Here is an 18,908-nt window from a genome sequence, read left to right as displayed (position 1 = left end):
GATCAGCTATTAGAATATTTTAATAATTGCAGCAGAGCCGAGCATTATTAACTTTATTATTCCCTTATCATAAGGTGCATGGCCAAAACCCAACACATTTATTTATTTATTTAACATTTTTCTATACCGACCTTCAAGGTTAAATACCATATCAGGTCGGTTACATCGAACAGGGGTAGATCAGTGTAACATAACATAACAAAGGAACAACTTTTTATAATTAGTGGAGGTAAAGCAGAAAAGTAAGAAAGTTACATAATAACAAGGACCATGAACTAGGAAGCTGAATTTATTTATTGCATCGAGATGCACTCAGACAAAAACCAGACCTGCTTGTGTGAGAGACGCTCGGTAAGTGACACTGTGGAAGGCTGCCAGCAGAAAAATTGTCCATTCTGATTTGAAATCAGGACGCAGGACCTCTGCAGATGCTAAAAAACAAAAAACCTCCAGTTTCAATACCAGGCTTGAGTCTTCAGCACTCCCAGACTGGATGGGGGACGCCGCAGAGGCAGCGTTCACAGGCCCTGGATGGGAAAGGGGAGGAAGTCGTGTTTGCTGCTCCAGGGCAACACCTGGTGGTTGAATTCATGGACGGGTCCAGGGCCATCCCTGCAATGCTGTGGGGGGAAAAAATCCCCCAGATTCGAGGTGCCGTATCCCAGCCCCGTTTCCAACTGAGCGGAAAGTTCAAAGGAGCAGGAGGAAACTGCTGGATCAAAAAAAGAAAGATCCTCAAGTCCTTAGCAGGTTAACAAAAAGAGCAGATAAGAATACTAAAAGCTGGACAATTTGATAACATTCACAGATTTGGAAAATGGGTAAATAAACTCCTGGGGGAATTCTGCGCACAAAAATTGAAAATTCTGCAAAATTCTGCATACTTTATATTGGTTAAAATAGCACAATATATATGACAATCTTTATGTAATTAATTAAATATAATACATAAAAAATGTATTAAGATGTACAGTTTTAAATATTTTGAGCAGAATTTCCCTAGAAGTACATTGTAAGAATATCCCTTCCTCCCTCTCTCCCTGCTCTCCTGGCCAGTCTCCTTTCACCTTCTCAGGCCCTCAAACTCCTTCACCATCCACTATCTCTCCCCTTCCCCTCTATATTCACTCCCAGAGTTTGACCCCTCTCTCAGTACTGCCTCTCACACAGGCTCCCTTTCTTGCTCATACATACACCCTCACACAGGCTACCTATCTCTCTCTCTCATACACACACCCCTGCACATTGACTCCCTCCCTCTCTCACACACAGGCTCCTTCTCTCTCCTGCACATACATACCCCCTCATGCAGGCTCCTTCTCTCTCCTGCACATACATACCCCCTCATGCAGGCTCTCTCTCTCTCGCATACACACCCTCACCCAGGCTCCCTTTCTCTCTCATGCATACACCCTCACACAGGCTCCCTCCCCTCTATCACACACAGGCTCCTCCTCTCTCATGCACATACATACCCCCCTCATGCAGGCTCTCTCGCATACACACCCTCACCCAGGCTCCCTTTCTCTCTCATGCATACACCCTCACACAGGCTCCCTCCCTCTCACACACAGGCTCCTCCTCTCTCATGCACATACATACCCCCTCATGCAGGCTCCTTCTCTCTCCTGCACATACATACCCTCTCATGCAGTCTCTCTCTCTCTCTCTCGCACACACACCCTCACCCAGGCTCCCTTTCTCTCTCTGCATACACCCTCACACAGGCTCCCTCCCTCTATCACACACAGGCTCCTCCTCTCTCATGCACATACATACCCCCTCATGCAGGCTCTCTCTCGCATACACACCCTCACCCAGGCTCCCTTTCTCTCTCATGCATACACCCTCACACAGGCTCTCTCTCTCATACACACCCCCCTGCACATCGGCTCCCTCTTTCTCTCTCTCACACACACACACACCTTCACACAGGCTCCTTCTCTCACAAACAAGCACCCTCACTCCCTCACATAACACACACTCCCTCTTTCATGCATACCAACTCCCAATCTCTCACACGCATACACATTCCTTCACAATTTCCTCACAAAGACTCCCTCTCTCTGGCACACACACATACACCCTTATTCATTCTCTCCCATACACACACACGCACACCTCAACTTGCAGTCTTAAACACATACCTTTACACACAGCCTCTCAGTCTCTCACACAACCACTACACACAGACTCACCGGGGCCTGCTTTGCTCACGTCATGCTGGGACTTACACCTCTGTCTTCACCATGACGTGGCACGCCGGGACCTCCTTCCTCTTCACCGCGAGCAGGATGGGGTCTGCTCCAAATTCTGTGCAGAAACTGGAATTTCTGCGCAGAGGGGGAATTCTGCGCAAATTCTGCGCTCTGTAGTAGCGCAGAATTCCCCCAGGACTAAAAGAACTTCTTAATATATGATTGAGAAACAAATTCCAAAAAATCAATATGTAAACAAAAAAAAATGCCCATCCTCTCTGGTGTTCAGCCTTTCATGGCATGTTCCAGGTGCTCACAGTTTCTTTTCACACATGCGATAAACCCACTTGCTGGAAATATGCCCAGTTAATTGTTTAATACCGCCAAAACAGAAGGTTACAGCTCCAGAGCTAGACTGCAGCAGCTGAACCGAAAGGAGGAGGGCTCCATGGTCAATTTAATTATTAAACAGGGCCTTGGCAGTACCTGAAATACCTGGCCATCCACATTTTCTCACACCCCCTAAAGGTTATTGGGAGCTGGATCGGGCCATGTTTGACTCTATCCCACAGAGATTTCCTCCAAATCTGACAGAAACAAGGCCGCTTATGTCTGCAATAACCAAGTAAGAGTTTGATTCTATTATACAAGCAGAAAAAAAGTTACTGTTCACAATGTGAAAAGGACTTGCAACTCAATAACATGGGAAACACACAACCCACAAATTAAGTAAGGGTTAACGATTTGACTTTGTTGCACAGTATATTACGTCCTGTGATGGCTAAAAATAGTTGTTTCATACTTCTGTGTCAAGAACCTAAGCAGCTCGATTCAGTGTTTCTCCTGTCAGTCCATAGATGACACCACCACATTCCTAACGATTTATGCTGCATTCACACAGAAGCAAAAACACAGAAAACCTTAGCCAAGAATAATCTAACATTAAATTAGAATGCAGACAAATGCACACAAAAGTTACTTATTTTTCAGCCAGGGTCTTTATGGGACAGTTGTCCCCCCCTTGCCTGCTGTCAAATATTCATCCAACAGTCCCCCATAAAAATTTGCAGGAGACTAGTGTAGCAGGTGTGATGGGTATTGCTAAAGACGGTGCTGTGCCAGTGCGTGCTTTGTGTTACCAGACAGGATGCTGGCATAGCTGCAGACCAGTCACACTGCCAGGGAAGTCACGCCTCCCTGTCCTTCTTCCAAGGCCTCTCACACAGAACCTCATTCATTCAGCACGGAGATCTTTTATAATAAAAAAAAAAAAAAACTTGCATTGTTTCAAAAGGTTCTCATATACCCCGCATGCACCAATGAGAGGAGGCGCACTTCACCAGACAGATCCCCACACTCGGGATTAAGGGGCAGCAAAGAGATTTTATAACACAGGGCACACAGTTTTCACTTCACTTTAATTGCATTGGGGCTGCTTTACCCTTTTAGCTCAATGGGCCTACGTTCTTGCATTTTGTTTTGGTTTTTTTTGGGGGGGGGGGGGGGGGGGGGGATTTGGCTTATGCACATAATCCTGGTAATTTTTGTCAGGTACTAAATCCTAGATGACCTTTTCAGACCCTTCTGCCCTTCCCCTCCCCCGGCATTGAAGCACTGTGCTGTGCATGACTGGATGCTGATCCTTAATCTGCAAAATTCCTGAACCACACGATTGGCCAATTTAGCTGGAGATTTTGAGTCCGTTACATTTTTCTCATGCGGTTCAAGAGAATGCTCGACTCCTGTCCTGTGAAGGATTTCCTTCCTCTGTTATAGGTTTGCCTCATTTTTAAATTTAACCCGACAGTGACCAGCGTGTGTGGGACTAAGGAGAGGAGGCGGGTGAGAGACACACATAAGCCATTGGGTGCCAGTAATCAATAACTAGTTTGATTTATATTCTGTCTTTCGGCCACTCCAAAAGAAGATTAAGTTCAGGTACCGTAGGTTATTTTCCTGTCCCCAATCTAAGTTTGTACTTGAGGCGATGGAAGGTGGAAGTGACTCGTCCAAGGTCACAAGGAGCAATAGTGGGATTTGAACCCTGGCCTTCCTGGTTCATAACCCATGGCTCTAACCACTGGGTTACTCTCATGCATTATGGATTTGCTCCACCCATTCATCAAGTAAAATTTGAGGTTTCCAATCAAAAGAGGAAGGGCTGGTGGATTATGCCAATGATGATAGGGACTGTATTAGTCATTTAAGGGCAACTTTTTAATTCCACTAGGCTGGAAGCAGCAGTGAATGTCTCAGCGTTAATTCTGTCTGTATCTTTCTTTCTGTTATTCTAGTTTCAATATAGCTCCTCCCGTCTGACAGATTTGGGCTCACGGAAAAAGGGCGGATCTAAAAAGTTCTCACAGCTAATGAGACATTTCCAATGAATATATAAATAAAATGTTAAAAAAAAAAAAAAAACCATCAGCCAGACATCCTGTTTTAAAATGCTTCCTGCCATTTACATGCATGATGTAATAAAAATAGGTCAGGGTGTGCCACTCACATGGCATCACGCTGGCCCATATCCTTCCAGGAAGGAGGAAAGCCTTGCTAAGCACAGCACCCGCACCTCCCCCTCCCCTCTGCTAGCACGGGCTGGCCGAAAGCACCACCATTCCATGCAACTACAAGAATTAAATCGGAGGAAAATCACCCATCGGCACCAGCATACAGCTCCAATGTTTAAGCAATCTACTACATTTCCAATCTTTAGGTATATCGTATTATAGTAAGAGCGTTTAGGAAGCTCAGGGATGAGTAAGTACCACAAGCTAAGAGCGGATAATGCATCATGCGTGCTTCATACTGAGGTACTCCATGACAATTCACCAAATATCTGCATCACTAAGTTGGTTGAGGTAAGTGTTTGGAGGTCTTTTTTTTCAGCCCAGCTTCTTGCTGTCCCCCTCTAGGCCTGGTCTTTACACGATATATAGGACCATGAGTCATTGACCGCACCTACCCACCCCCCCGCAATTTTGTCTCATCCATCTCCCCTTCTAACACACTCAACACAGCAATAATCCTCAGCAGGGGGTATCACAGACCGCAGCTCACTTCCAGGCCCAATAAACGTGCAAACTGGATCCCCATCCATAGGTGCTATTGAATGGGGGAGGGGTATACAAGGCTGCTTTTGGTAGTAACGCACGAAAACGGGAGGTACTGCTCCCTCCCCCCAGTCATCTTCTGACAACCAGAACATGACTTTCAGTCTTGGGGTTGCTATTAACTTGGTCCCATGGTGGTGGGCATTCAGCAGCACAGCTCAGAAGAACACTTCACCAGCGACAGGGATGCTGTGGCACTTCCAGTAAATGCAGGATAACCATCTTCCAGTCTCTCAGGACCCCAGAACAAGCATACATGTGCAAGCAAGAGCACTGGAACCAGCACAGTATATCTCACACCTCTTTATACTGCACGTCGGCTTTTCTCTGTTAAGTCATTGGTTTATAATCTGACATGCAAGCCTGTAATGTCCACACTCATGATTAGATTTGAAGGTGGAGACCGCATAGCACATGGCAAGGCACAACCGGAAGAGACTCCAGAAAGACAAGGGGCTGCGCCCACCACCATTAATTAGTTAGGAAATGAGAAGAATGCAGTCTGGTAACACATTTGCATTAATATTCTTTAACCACTTTAGTAAAACCCTTTGAAGATGAATCCAGATCAGCTACGCCACATGGGATTAGCAAGGCATGTTCACAATGCGGAAAATCACGTCCGTCTGTCAGACTCGCAAAACCAAATTCCTACTGGCATCCACTGCCTCGGTAATCTTATTAATTAAAAACTCATTCCACTTTTCAATAGGAAACACAATGCAGCAGGGATTTATGTCAATCCATTTAAATCAACATTTTTAATAGATGTGTTTTTTTTGGTTTTTTTTTTAATTCTGTCCAATTATTGTATCTCTTTTCACCATGCACAATCATTTTCATGACATTCATGGCATCTAGTGCAATAAAAACTGCACAATGCGTGTCTTCCTGAAGTCTCGACTCCCTCTGTGCTTAAATGTAAGAAGTGTAGAAATGTAGCCATGTGCACTGATTTAATTTTCTCTTGATCACTCCCAGATTTTAGGAGCAAAGGAACCGCAGGCTGCTTGGAAGGCATGCAGTTACAACTCCCCTCAGCTAGAAGCAGGCGGGAGGACACTGCTTGGAGCTGGGCACATGGGCTATAGCGTTTAGCAGTAAATTCACTCAGGTGTGTCAGTGACTGGAAGTGGTGAGGACCTGTTAAGGCTGCAGTGCTATAAAATGGACAAGAATCTTTTCTGCGGCATCCCTAGCCCCAAGGAGCAGAAGCTAGGTCTGGGAATCAACCGCAAGTCTCCCGTATAGTGGTGTTGAGGCAGCAGCTCAAATTCTGGTGCAGAGACCACCAGGCAACTCTTGGCACGCTACTTTACTCCCGAAGGCTCAGCAACGTGAACCGATTTCGAGCCACACAGCTGGCCCGCACATTCTGAAAATGCCTGTAGTGCTGGCCATATGGGAGGGAGCAGGTTCGAGGGCGGGAGGGTGTGGTTAAGAATCTCAAAAGCCCCCTCCCCAACACCACTATACTGCCGCCTTTTTTGGGGCATGTGACGGTTGCTGACCTAAACACAGATGCACATTCAGACAGTTTGCCTAATAAATTGATCTTAGTAGTCTGAAAAGCTTGCATTCTTAAGCAGTCTTATTAAGGGATCATCTTCTCCCATCTACTTTGTGGCCCTTATGGTCATTAAAGGAACAGCATGGTACAGTCAAGCGACCCGAGAATGGAGTCTGGACAGAACGGAAACTTAACAAGAAGCAAGGCCGACCCAGCCTTGGACAATGCAGACAGACCATATCTGAGGGGGAACCAGGTTTCCCCGGGTCAACAATAAGAGCCCAATTTACTGAGGATATTCCTCCCCCTCCATTCTGTGTCCATGGGGAAAAGCTTTGTAAATGCATCCTTAAAAGGTCTGAAATTTGCTCTTTACGGCTTTCAGAATGGAGGCTGGCATGGAAGAGGAAACGCGAGAACAAAAGGTATCCATCCTTGAACTTTCTGGCTCTTGCAGCTCAGCGGGAAAGATAAACAAACCCACAGTCTAATTTCCTCATTTCAAGTCCAAGATAGTAACTGAGAAAAAAGTGTGAGCTAAATTTTAGGTTACATTTTCTTTACTCAGATGTAAAAATTGAACTAACTCCCAAAGCAATAAGCTAATGGCATGCACGTGCATCAAGGGTTTAAAAAAAAAAATGCAAATTCAAAAATGTGCACAGAAAATGTATTATGAACATAAATCTAAATCATGATTTACACAGAGGAGCTTTAATTTATGCACACATTAAACCGTGAGTAAAATTACGCACATAACTGGAGCAACAATGTTAGGTTCCATATTAGGGGCTACCACCCAGGAAAGAGATCTAGGCATCATAATGGCTAATACATTGAAATCGTCGGCTCAGTGTACTGTGGCAATCAAAAAAGCAAACAAAATGTTAAAATTATTAGGAAGGGAATGGTGAATAAAATGGAGAATGTCATAACACCTCTGCATTGCTCCATGGTGAGACCGCACCTTGAATACTGTGAGCAATTCTGTTGCCACATCTGCACTGGAGAAGGTGCAGAGACGGGCAACCAAAATGATAAAGGGGATGGAACAGCTCCCCGGTGAGGAAAGACTAAAGAGGTTAGGGCTGTTCAGCTTGGAGAAGAGACAACTGAGAGGGGATACGATAGAGGTCTTTAAGATCATGAGAGGTCTTGAATGAGTAGATGTGACTCGGTTATTTACTCTTTTGGTTAATAGAAGGACTAGGGGGCACTCAATGAACCTAGCAAGTAGCACATTTAAGACTAATCGGAGAAAATTTTTTCACTCAACGCACAATTAAGCTCTGGAATTTGTTGCCAGTAGATGTGGTTAGTGCAGTTAGTGTAGCTGGGTTTAAAAAAAGGTTTGGATAAGTTCTTATAGGAGAAGTCTATTAACTGCGATTAATCAAGTTGTCTTAAAGAATAGCCACTGCTATTAATTGCATCCGGAGCATGGGATCTACTTAGTTTTTGGGTACTTGCCAGGTTCTTATGGCCTGGATTGGCCACTGTTGGAAACAGGATGTTGGGCTTGATGGACCCTTGGTCTGACCCAGTATGGCAATTTCTTATGTTAACATCAGCCTCTTTCTTTATTAGGGTCAGAATGGTTCTCAGCGTTGTGTTCCCTGCTCCATCTACCTTCCTACAAATTTTGCATCTTAGACCATAGCAATGACAAAAAGTGGAGCTTAACCAAGCAACACATACAATACATAAGAAAATGTTTCTTTAAATGCTGCTTCTACATTCACCTATTGCAAGGATTGTAAACTCTGCAACTCTTGTTGTTTCTGAGAACCTAAAATATTTCAATCATGAATTCATCCATCCAAGCATCTAAAAGATCCAGTATTTTTTTTTTTTTCCTCCACCTCACAAATCCTGATTTTACCCCACGGTATCTGTGGATTTGGCGACCCACCCACCCTTCTATGAGAAACGTAAACTAGAACAGTCCCCTGGATGCAACAGGATAAAATCCGGGACTGGCTTACTCTGTCCCCTTATGTAGAAATAAGAATCAACTAAGTAGTTGTAGGCGAGATCTTTTTATTGAGCTTAACCCAGAGATTTCAATCCTGGTGCTTGGGGATTACCTAGCACACATCGTCCTCTCTCTTCACTGTTGCTCCTGATGCCTAAGAGCTGTTGTCTTCGGCTAGAACTGCTCCAGCTCTTAGCACGTTTGAGCCACGCATTGCCTGAATGCCTGCCTTGGTCTCAGTCTCCTGAGAGTGTGACATCAGCTCAGGTGTGCAAGAGTTTCCTCGGGTCGCCATGGTCTTCAAAACATCCATGTCAGTTTCTCAGATTAGGCCTTAATCCTAAATCCCCACTCTGACTTAATATACTGCAGATTTGTATATTATGGTCCCGGCCCTTTGTTTTTAAAGTCTCTTCCCTCAGATGTTTAGGTGGCATGCTTTGTTTCAGAACCTGATAGGAGTTCTGATAAAGGTAAGCACACCAGTGCCCCGAGTCACAAAAATGGGCAAAAAACAAAACCCCAAAACTTTAAACACAGAAGATCGCCTCAGGAATATAATAAAAACACATACAAAAAAAAAAAAAAAGAGCAAGCTTATTGATTTTGCCTCAGCTGCAAGAGCATGGACATTAAAATAAATAAATAAAATCAGAGATGCTCCCAAGACCCAGGGGAACAAACCTGAACTGCCTGAGGGTTTAAACATGCACCGGCAGTGTGACTCAAGCGAGTCATGGGAAACTCCCTCCACCAGAAGGAGAGCATGCATCAATGGCCCAGAATCCTCAGTAGAGAAGAAATCCCAAAGGAAAGGTAGAAAGCAAGCAGAGGTCTACGGTGCTACAAGTCCTGGGTCTTGGGGGATCTTCCAGTTCTCCTCCTGAATTCAGACATCCAGCGGCGTTGGCGTTGTGTTCTGAGCCGTCTGCTGCATGAAGCTAAGATCATGCTCCGAATCCAGCAGTTTCAAAAGTTATTCTACGCCGACAGACTACTCACTTTTTTCAGGTTAGGGGAGAGAGAATTTATTTGCATCGCTCATGCCATAAATTATTGGTCTTTCAGTCCATGGGGGTAATATTTTCAACTCTGTTTTTATGCTGTTACAGAGCACTTGGTGACCATCGGTATTGCCTATCAGCAATTTATTTAAAAAAAAAAAAAAAAAAAAATTTAAAAATAAAGCAAAAGCACCACTTAAGGTTCCTGAAGCAGTTTGCATCAGCAGAGCCATGCAGAATCAGCGTCTTTCTTTAAGTGACCCGGGCAGCTAGACAGAAAACATTTACAAGGAAGAATGTAAAAGCTTCATCAATTTCTCATGCAGGTTACTGTTTATCAATGTAATTTGGCTGGCATAACTGGTTTTACAATATATATTTTTATTAGATATTTCAGTACTGTTCCAGAATAAGCTCCAAGCATTCTGCAAGAGAGCGAGGCAGACTTTAAAAAAAAAAAAAAAAAAAGGGGGGGTCCTTTTTAGCTATACATCTTTAAAACTCCAGTTTTCAAATATCAGTCCCCACTAACATTGGGAAAACCACAAACCCCTGAAGCTGATCTTGAAATACAACCAGTGCTAGAAAAACAATTCTGAAATAATGTGGCTGGCCATTAACACTGCTGTGATGCCAGGACTCCCCCTGCATTCTGTGCACAGGCAGCCAAGGAGCCTCCTCCCTACTCCCACGTTCTTTAATCAAACTATTTTAAATAATATAGCATGATACTTCTCATTTATTTTTTTTTGCATGCTCATATAACTTTATGCTTCTATGAATTAGGATCGATGATTTCTTAAATTAAAAAAAAAAAGCAGAGAGTAATGAATGGATGGATGAGACACAAGAAAGGCATTTTTACTCTGGTTTATTTTGTTGCTTGCTCTGGATACAGGAAAATAAAAAGGTGTTGGTCAGCATCTTTGTTAGAAACATAGAAACACAGAAACATAGAAATGACGGCAGAAGAAGACCAAACGGCCCATCCAGTCTGCCCAGCAAGCTTCACATTTTTTTCTCATACTTATCTGTTTCTCTTAGCACTTTGGTTCTATTTCCCTTCCACCCCCACCATTAATGTAGAGAGCAGTGATGGAGCTGCAACCAAGTGAAATATCAAGCTTGATTAGTTATGGGTAGTAGGGGAAGTAGGGGAAGTAACCGCCGCAATAAGCAAGCTACACCCATGCCCATCTGCTTTACTCAGACCGTGCCATTCAGCCCTTATTGGTTGTTTTTCTTCTCCCCTGCCGTTGAAGCAGGGAGCTATGCTGGATATGCTTGTAGTATCAGTTTTTCATCTCCCCTGCCGTTGAAGCAGAGAGCCATGCTGGATATGCGTGAAGTATCAGTTTTTCTTCTCCCCTGCCGTTGAAGCAGGATATGCATTGAAAGTGAAATATCAGGCTTATTTGGTTTGGGGTAGTAACCGCCGTAACAAGCCAGCTACTCCCCGCTTTGTGAGTGCGAATCCTTTTTTCTTCTCCCCTGCCGTTGAAGCAGAGAGCTATGCTGGATATGCGTGAAGTATCAGTTTTTCTTCTCCCCTGCCGTTGAAGCAGAGAGCTATGCTGGATATGCGTGAAGTATCAGTTTTTCTTCTCCCCTGCCGCTGAAGCAGAGAGCCATGCTGGATATGCGTGAAGTATCAGTTTTTCTTCTCCCCTGCTGTTGAAGCAGGGAGCCATGCTGGATATGCGTGAAGTATCGGTTTTTCTTCTCCCCTGCCGTTGAAGCAGAGAGCTATGCTGGATATGCATTGAAAGTGAAGTATCAGGCTTATTTGGTTTGGGGTAGTAACCGCCGTAACAAGCCAGCTACTCCCCGCTTTGTGAGTGCGAATCCTTTATTTCCACATTTCCTCTTGCTGTTGTAGCTTAGAGTGATGTTGGAGTCACAGTAACCATGTGTATGTTTATTGAATAAGGGTATTGTCTCCAGGCAGTAGCCGTCATTCTGGCTAGCCTCCCACTCTTTATTGACGGCCTCTTGATTTTATGGATCCACAGTGTTTATCCCACGCCCCTTTGAAGTCCTTCACAGTTCTGGTCTTCACCACTTCCTTCGGAAGGGCATTCCAGGCATCCACCACCCTCTCCGTGAAGAAATACTTCCTGACATTGGTTCTGAATCTTCCTCCCTGGAGCTTCAAATCGTGACCCCTGGTTCTGCTGATTTTTTTCCTATGGAAAAGGTTTGTCGTTGTCTTTGGATCATTAAAACCTTTCAAGTATCTGAAAGTCTGTATCATATCACCTCTGCTCCTCCTTTCCTCACGGTGTACATATTTAGATTCTTCAATCTCTCCTCATAAGTCATTTGATGAAGACCTTCCACCTTTTTGGTCACCCTTCTCTGGACTGCCTCCATCTTGTCTCTGTCTCTTCGGAGATACGGTCTCCAGAACTGAACACAATACTCCAGGTGAGGTCTCACCAAGGACCTGTACAAGGGGATAATCACTTCCCTTTTCTTACTCGATATTCCTCTCTCTATGCAGCCCAGCATTCTTCTGGCTTTAGCTATCGCCTTGTCCACATTGTTTCGCCGACTTCAGATCATTAGACACCATCACCCCAAGGTCTCTCTCCTGCTCCGTGCACATCAGCCTTTCTCCCCCCATCGAATACAGTTCATTCGGATTTCCACTCCCCATATGCATGACTTTGCACTTCTTGGCATTGAATGTCAGCTGCCATGTCTTCGACCACTCTTCCATCTTCCTTAAATCCCGTCTCATTCTCTCCACTCCTTCCGGCGTGTCCACTCTGTTGCAGATCTTAGTGTCATCTGCAAAAAGACATACCTTACCTTCTATCCCTTCCGCAATGTCGCTCACAAAGATATTGAAAAGGACCGGTCCCAACACCGATCCCTGCGGTACACCGCTTAAAACCGCTTTCTCTTCAGAGAGAGTTCCATTTACCATCACACATTGTCTTCTGTCCGTCAACCAGTTTGCAATCCAGGCCACCACCTCGGCACTCACTCCTAAGCTTCTCATTTTGTTCACCAGTCTCCTGTGCGGGACAGTGTCAAAAGCTTTGCTGAAATCCAAGTAGATGACATCGAGTGCTCTTCCTCGATCCAATTCCTTGGTTACCCAGTCAAAAAAGTCAATCAGATTTGTCTGACAGGATCTTCCAATGGTGAATCCATGCTGCCTCTGGTCCAGCAATTCTCCCGACTGTAGATAGTTCACTATTCTCTCTTTCAACAGTGACTCCATTACTTTTCCCACCACCGAAGTGAGGCTAACCGGTCTGTAGTTACCAGCCTCTTCTCTGTTCCCACTCTTGTGAAGCGGGACCCACCACCGCTCTCCTCCAATCATTCGGCACCACTCCCGTTTCTAGGGATCTATTGAATAGGTCACACAGCGGACCCGCCAGCACATCTCTGAGCTCCCTCAGTATTCTGGGATGAACTTCATCAGGGCCCCATGGCTTTGTCCACTTTCAGTTTCACCAGCTCTTCCCATACATTTTCTACTGTAAATGGAGTTACATCTACTCCATTCCCCTCCAGTTTCTTGTTAACTAGTGTCGGTCCTTCTCCAGGGTCCTCTTTAGTGAACACAGAACTGAAGTATTCATTTAATATTTCTGCCATTTCTTCGTCTCTCTCCACACATTGATCCTTTCCACCTTTCAATTTCACTATACCACTTTGAACTTTTCTCTTTTCACTGATGTATCTGAAAAATGTTTTTGTTACCACTCTTTACCTCTTTGGCAATCCTCTCTTCCGCTTGACTTTTTGCCATCTTGATTAATTTCTTCGTCTCCCTCAGTTCTACCAGATATTCTTCTTTGTGGTCCTGCTTTGGGATCTTTTATATTTCTTGAACGCTGTTCTTTTAGCCTTTATTTTGTCAGCCACCTCCTTTGAGAACCAGATAGGTTTCATTTTTCTTTTGCTTTTCTTTACTTTTCTACCATATAGATTAGTTGCCTTGGTGATTGCTCCTTTTAGATTGGTCCACTGTTGATCCACATCTCTCTCGTTTTCCCCAGCCTTTTAGTTCTTCCTCCAGGTACTTCCCCATTTCATCAAAGTCTGTGTTTTGAACATCAAAACTTGGGTTTTTGTGCTTCTTTTCCGTGTCCTTTTTGTGATATTAAACCATACCGTTTGATGGTCGCTGGTGCTGAGGTGGGCACCCACCTGGACGTCTGAGACATTATCTCCATTAGTGAGCACTAAGTCGAGTATAGCTCCTTCTCTCGTGGGTTCCAATTACCATTTGTTTGAACAAAGCTAATTGCAGGGCATCTACTATTTCTCTACTATTATTAGATTCTGCAGATGGGATTCTCCAGTCTACATCTGGCATATTAAAGTCTCCAACGATCACCACTTCTCCTTTCTTTGCTATCCTGTGGATGTCTTCAATCAGATCTCTGTCCAGCTCTTCCTTTTGGTTTGGAGGCCTGTAAACCACTCCAATAAAAATGGATGCCCCATCTTTTAAGTCGGCCCATAGTGCTTCTTCTTTGCCCCATCTTAGAACACTGACCTTTCATTTCTGGCACCATCATTTCCGAGCAATGTCTTGAGTCATTAAAAACTTTAAAACCACACAATAATACATTGAAATCGTTGGTACAGTGTCCTGCGGCGATCAAAAAGGGGCAATCAATGTTAGCAATTATTAGGAAGGGAATGGTTAATAAAACGGAAAATGTCATAATGCCTCTGTATCGCTCCATGGTGAGACCGCACTTTGAGTACTGTGTACAATTCTGGTCGCCGCATCTCAAAAAATATATAGTTGCACTGGAGAGAGAGTACACAGAAGGGAGACTAAAATGATAAAGGGGATGGAATAGCTCCTCTGAGGAAAGGCTGAAGCAGTTAGGACTTTTCAGCTTGGAGAAGAGATGCTGAGGGGGGATATGATAGAGATCTAGAAAATTATGAAAGGTCTAGAACGGGTAGATGTGAATTGGTTATTTACTCTTTCGGATAATAAAAGGACTGGGGGGGGGGGGGGGGGGGAGGGACACTCCATGAAACATAGAAATGACGGCAGAAGAAGACCAAACGGCCCATCCAGTCTGCCCAGCAAGCTTTGCACATTTTGTTTTTCTCATTCTTATCTGTTACTCTTGGCTCTTAGTAACCTTTTGGTTCTATTTCCCTTCCACCCCCACCATTAATGCAGAGAGCAGTGTTGGAACTGCATCTATGTGAAATATCTAGCTTAATTAGTTAGGGGTAGTAATCGCCGCAATAAGCAAGCTACACCCATGCTTATTTGTTTTCCCAGACTATGTAATTCAGTCCTTTTTGGTTGTTGTCTGTATATAGATCCTCTTTTCTTCATTCCCCCTGCCGCTGAAGCAGAAAGTTATGCTGGACATGCATTGAAAGTGAAGCATCAGAGACTTTCTCCCCTGCCGCTGAAGCAGAAAGCCATGCTGGTTATGTGTGAAGCATCAGTCTTTCTCCCCTGCCGTTAAAGCAGAGAGCTATGCTGGATATGCATTGAAAGTGAAGTATCAAGCTTATTTGGTTTGGGGTAGTAACCGCCATAACAAGCAAGCTACTCCCTGCTTTTTTGTGAATGCAAATCCTTTTTTCCACATTCATTCATGTCCTCTAGACCAGTGGTTCTCAACCTTTTTCCCATCGTGACACACCGGACAGGCCATGCTCACATCTGTGACACACTGCTCATTACAATTCACGGCGAAAATAAAAAGGTAAAGGTCTGGTAATTCTTTTTATTGTTTAAAATGACACAAGGAAAGATACATATTCTGTCTGAACAAAAATTGCATAAATAGTAAACATACCACACCAAAACGGCACCAATTTCCAGCACTTAAACAGTAACCACCTTACCTAAGAAAAGGCAACACTGAAATATTACACCAGGCCTTAAGACACCAATACATCTCCTATTAGGAAAACGGACCAAGTCAGGCTGCTATAGAGCCCTACACAGAAACTACAGACCAGCAGAAAACCTCACCTGAGTCACATGTGCTGACCCTCACCTAACAAAGAATAAAGAGACCAAAACACATAACTAGAAGCATGCAGACAAAAACTGAATTGGAAACTGCAACAAGCCAGAGTCTGTGTGCAGTGTAATAAAGGAAAAAAGAAACACCCATCCTTATAAAACAAATCAAGAAATATAAAATCAGTAGCAATAAAACCATACTAACAAAAACAGATTATTTTGAAACAGCTGATGAATGGAATATCCAATAATTAAAAACTCATATAAAAAATTTCTAGATACCAATAAAATATTTCAAAATAGCAGATACAAAAGACCCAGTAATGAAAAATAAGGATACAAAAATGTGTTTGCTCTGCATACCTGGAAACGTTTGATATCCAGGTGTCCTGAGATTGTTTTGAATTAGCAGGAGGAAGGGTGGTTTGCTTGGAACTTTCTCCTCTCTCTGTCACATACCAGCGCTCTCTCTCACATTGGCTCTCAATTACACACCTATACACATGCTCTCAGTCACTCACATATACACATGCTTTTTCTTTCACTTATATAGGCTCTTAATTACACATTTACACACATGCTGTCTCTTTTCAGGCTTACACACACAGGTTTTCAATCACACACATACATGCTGTCTTTTTCTCTCACACACACTCTTTCACATGCTTACAAACATGCTCTCTCTTTCTCTCATTTACACACAGGCTCTCAATCACATACTCACATGCTCCCTCACCTAAACCAGCTCTCAATCTCACACAGACACACATGCTCTCTCTCTTACTTATACACCCAGGCTCTTAATCATACATAAACATGATCTCTCTCACACACAAATGATCTTAAATCATACACACATACTCTTTCACCCAAACAGGTTTGCAATCACAAACTTACACATACAGGTTCCCAATTGTAAATTTACATTCATGCTCTCTCTCTCAAAGGCAGGCTCTCAATCACAGACATACTCTCTTTCACATATACAGGCTCTCAATCACAGACATACATGCTATCTCACTCATACATACACACATGCTTGCTCATTCACTCTCCCCCCCCCCTCCCCAACTAGCAGCAGCAGCAGCCTCCTCCCAACCCTAACCCTCCTTCATTTTCAGCCCCCGCGGAGGAGGAGTCCCATCGGCCGCAGGGGTTGACGCTCTTCTTCATTTTCCTCCGAGCCGTGCTGCGCATTCTTCAGACCGCGCCTCTCTTCTGTTCTTTGGGCCGATTCTGACCACACTAGCATGGTCTCTTCTTCCCGCGCATGCACCCGATGCTCACCACTTCCTCTTCCGGGCCGTGGGGGCGGGAAGAAGAGACCATGCCGATGCCGCTGACTCCAGCTGTCCTGCCGCGTTCCGCCCGGGCGGAGGACCGGGGAGCAGCTGGGTCAGCGGGGGACCGGGAAGTGTGGCAACACACCTGCGTGTTCTTGGCGACACACTGGTGTGTCGCGACACACCGGTTGAGAACCACTGCTCTAGACTTTATGGATCCACAGTGTTTATCCCACGCCCCTTTGAAGTCCTTCATGGTTCTGGTCTTCACCACTTCCTCCGGAAGGGCATTCCCAGCATCCACTACCCTCTCCGTGAAGAAATACTTCCTGACATTGGTTCTGAGTCTTCCTCCCTGGAGCTTCAAATCGTGACCCCTGGTTCTGCTGATTTTTTTCTGACGGAAAAAGTTTGCCGTTGTCTTTGGATCATTAAAACCTTTCATGTATCTGAAAGTCTGTATCATATCACCTCTGCTCCTCCTTTCCTCCAGGGTGTACATATTTAGATTCTTCAATCTCTCCTCATAAGTCATTCGATGAAGACCTTCTACCTTTTTGGTCGCCCTTCTCTGGACCGCCTCCATCTTGTCTCTGTCTCTTTGTAGATACGGTCTCCAGAACTGAACACAGTATTCCAGGTGAGGCCTCACCAAGGACCTGTACAAGGGGATAATCACTTCCGTTTTCCTACTCAATATTCCTCTCTCTATGCAGCCCAGCTTTCTTCTGGCTTTAGCTATCGCCTTGTCACATTGTTTCGCCGACTTCAGATAGTTAGACATTATCAAATGTCCTGCATCATGAAGGTCTCTCTCCTGCTCCGTGCACATCAGCCTTTCTCCCCCCATTGAATACAGTTCATTCAGATTTCCACTCCCCATATGCATGACTCTGCACTTCTTGGCATTGAATCTCAACTGCCATATCTTCGACCACTCTTCCAGATTCTTTAAATCCAGTCTCATTCTCTCCACTCCTTCCGGCGTGTCCACTCTGTTGCAGATCTTAGTGTCGTCTGCAAAAAGACAAACCTTACCTTCTATCCTGTCCGCAATGTCACTCACAAAGATATTGAACAGGACCGGTCCCAATACCGATCCTTGTGGTACCCCGCTTAACACCGCTCTCTCTTCAGAGAGAGTTCCATTTACCAACACACATTGTTTTCTGTCCTTCAACCAGTTTGCAATCCAGGCCACTACCTCGACACTCACTCCTAAACTTCTCATTTAAAACAAATCAGAGAAAATTATTTTTCACTCAACGCACAATTAGGCTCTGGAATTCATTGCCAGAGGATGTGGTTAGGGAAGTTAGTGTTGCTGGGTTTAAAAAAAGGTTTGGATAAGTTCCTGGAGAAGTCCATAAATTGCTATTTATCAAGTTGACTTAGGGAATAGCTACTGCTTATTACTGGCATTAGTAGCATGGGATCTATTTAATATTTGGGTACTTGCCAGGTACTTGTGACTTGGATTGGCCAATATTGTAAACAGGACACTATGCTTGATGGACCCTAATCAAACCTAAAGGGAGTCTGCGTGGCACAGCTCAGTGGACTCTGAAGCCTGTGAGAAGCAAGCACACGAATGTAACAGCTCATGGCCTTAAAACACTGTACCTGTGCCTAAACTAAAGTTACCAGTGCCCAGTAAAAGTCACTGGAAGGACAGCAGCCAAACAGTGGTTGTGTGCTCACCTGTACTGTACACAGCATGTGGATAAACAGAATTTTAAGTGTTCAGGCCCCTCTGATATTTATTTAACCTTCAATGAGCCCTGGTGTTTACATCAACCTTCCTATTTCTGTACTCCAAGCCTATAACAGAAATAAAAAGACGGGTAG

At 44.3% G+C, this 18,908-nt stretch overlaps 1 protein-coding gene and 1 long non-coding RNA gene across 3 annotated transcripts in view; both read right to left on the bottom strand.

Annotated features, from left to right (window-relative positions):
• Positions 1-18,908, bottom strand: part of HIP1R (huntingtin interacting protein 1 related) — a gene marked incomplete at its 3' end in the record, with an annotated part of 142,764 nt that overhangs the window by 112,467 nt on the left and 11,389 nt on the right.
• LOC115100719 lies at positions 40-18,883 on the bottom strand. Of its 2 annotated transcripts, none has more exons than XR_003859178.1 (2): positions 18,762-18,883; positions 40-712 (listed from the first exon to the last, which is right to left on the bottom strand). It is a non-coding gene; the product is annotated as an uncharacterized LOC115100719 (long non-coding RNA). The 2 variants fall into 2 exon arrangements; XR_003859177.1 differs by lacking the exon at positions 18,762-18,883 and adding an exon at positions 2,685-3,079.

This window comes from Rhinatrema bivittatum, chromosome 11, assembly GCF_901001135.1.
Source record: "Rhinatrema bivittatum chromosome 11, aRhiBiv1.1, whole genome shotgun sequence".
In the NCBI taxonomy this organism is placed as follows: domain Eukaryota; kingdom Metazoa; phylum Chordata; class Amphibia; order Gymnophiona; family Rhinatrematidae; genus Rhinatrema; species Rhinatrema bivittatum.
This window is presented reverse-complemented; position numbering and strand designations above follow the sequence as displayed.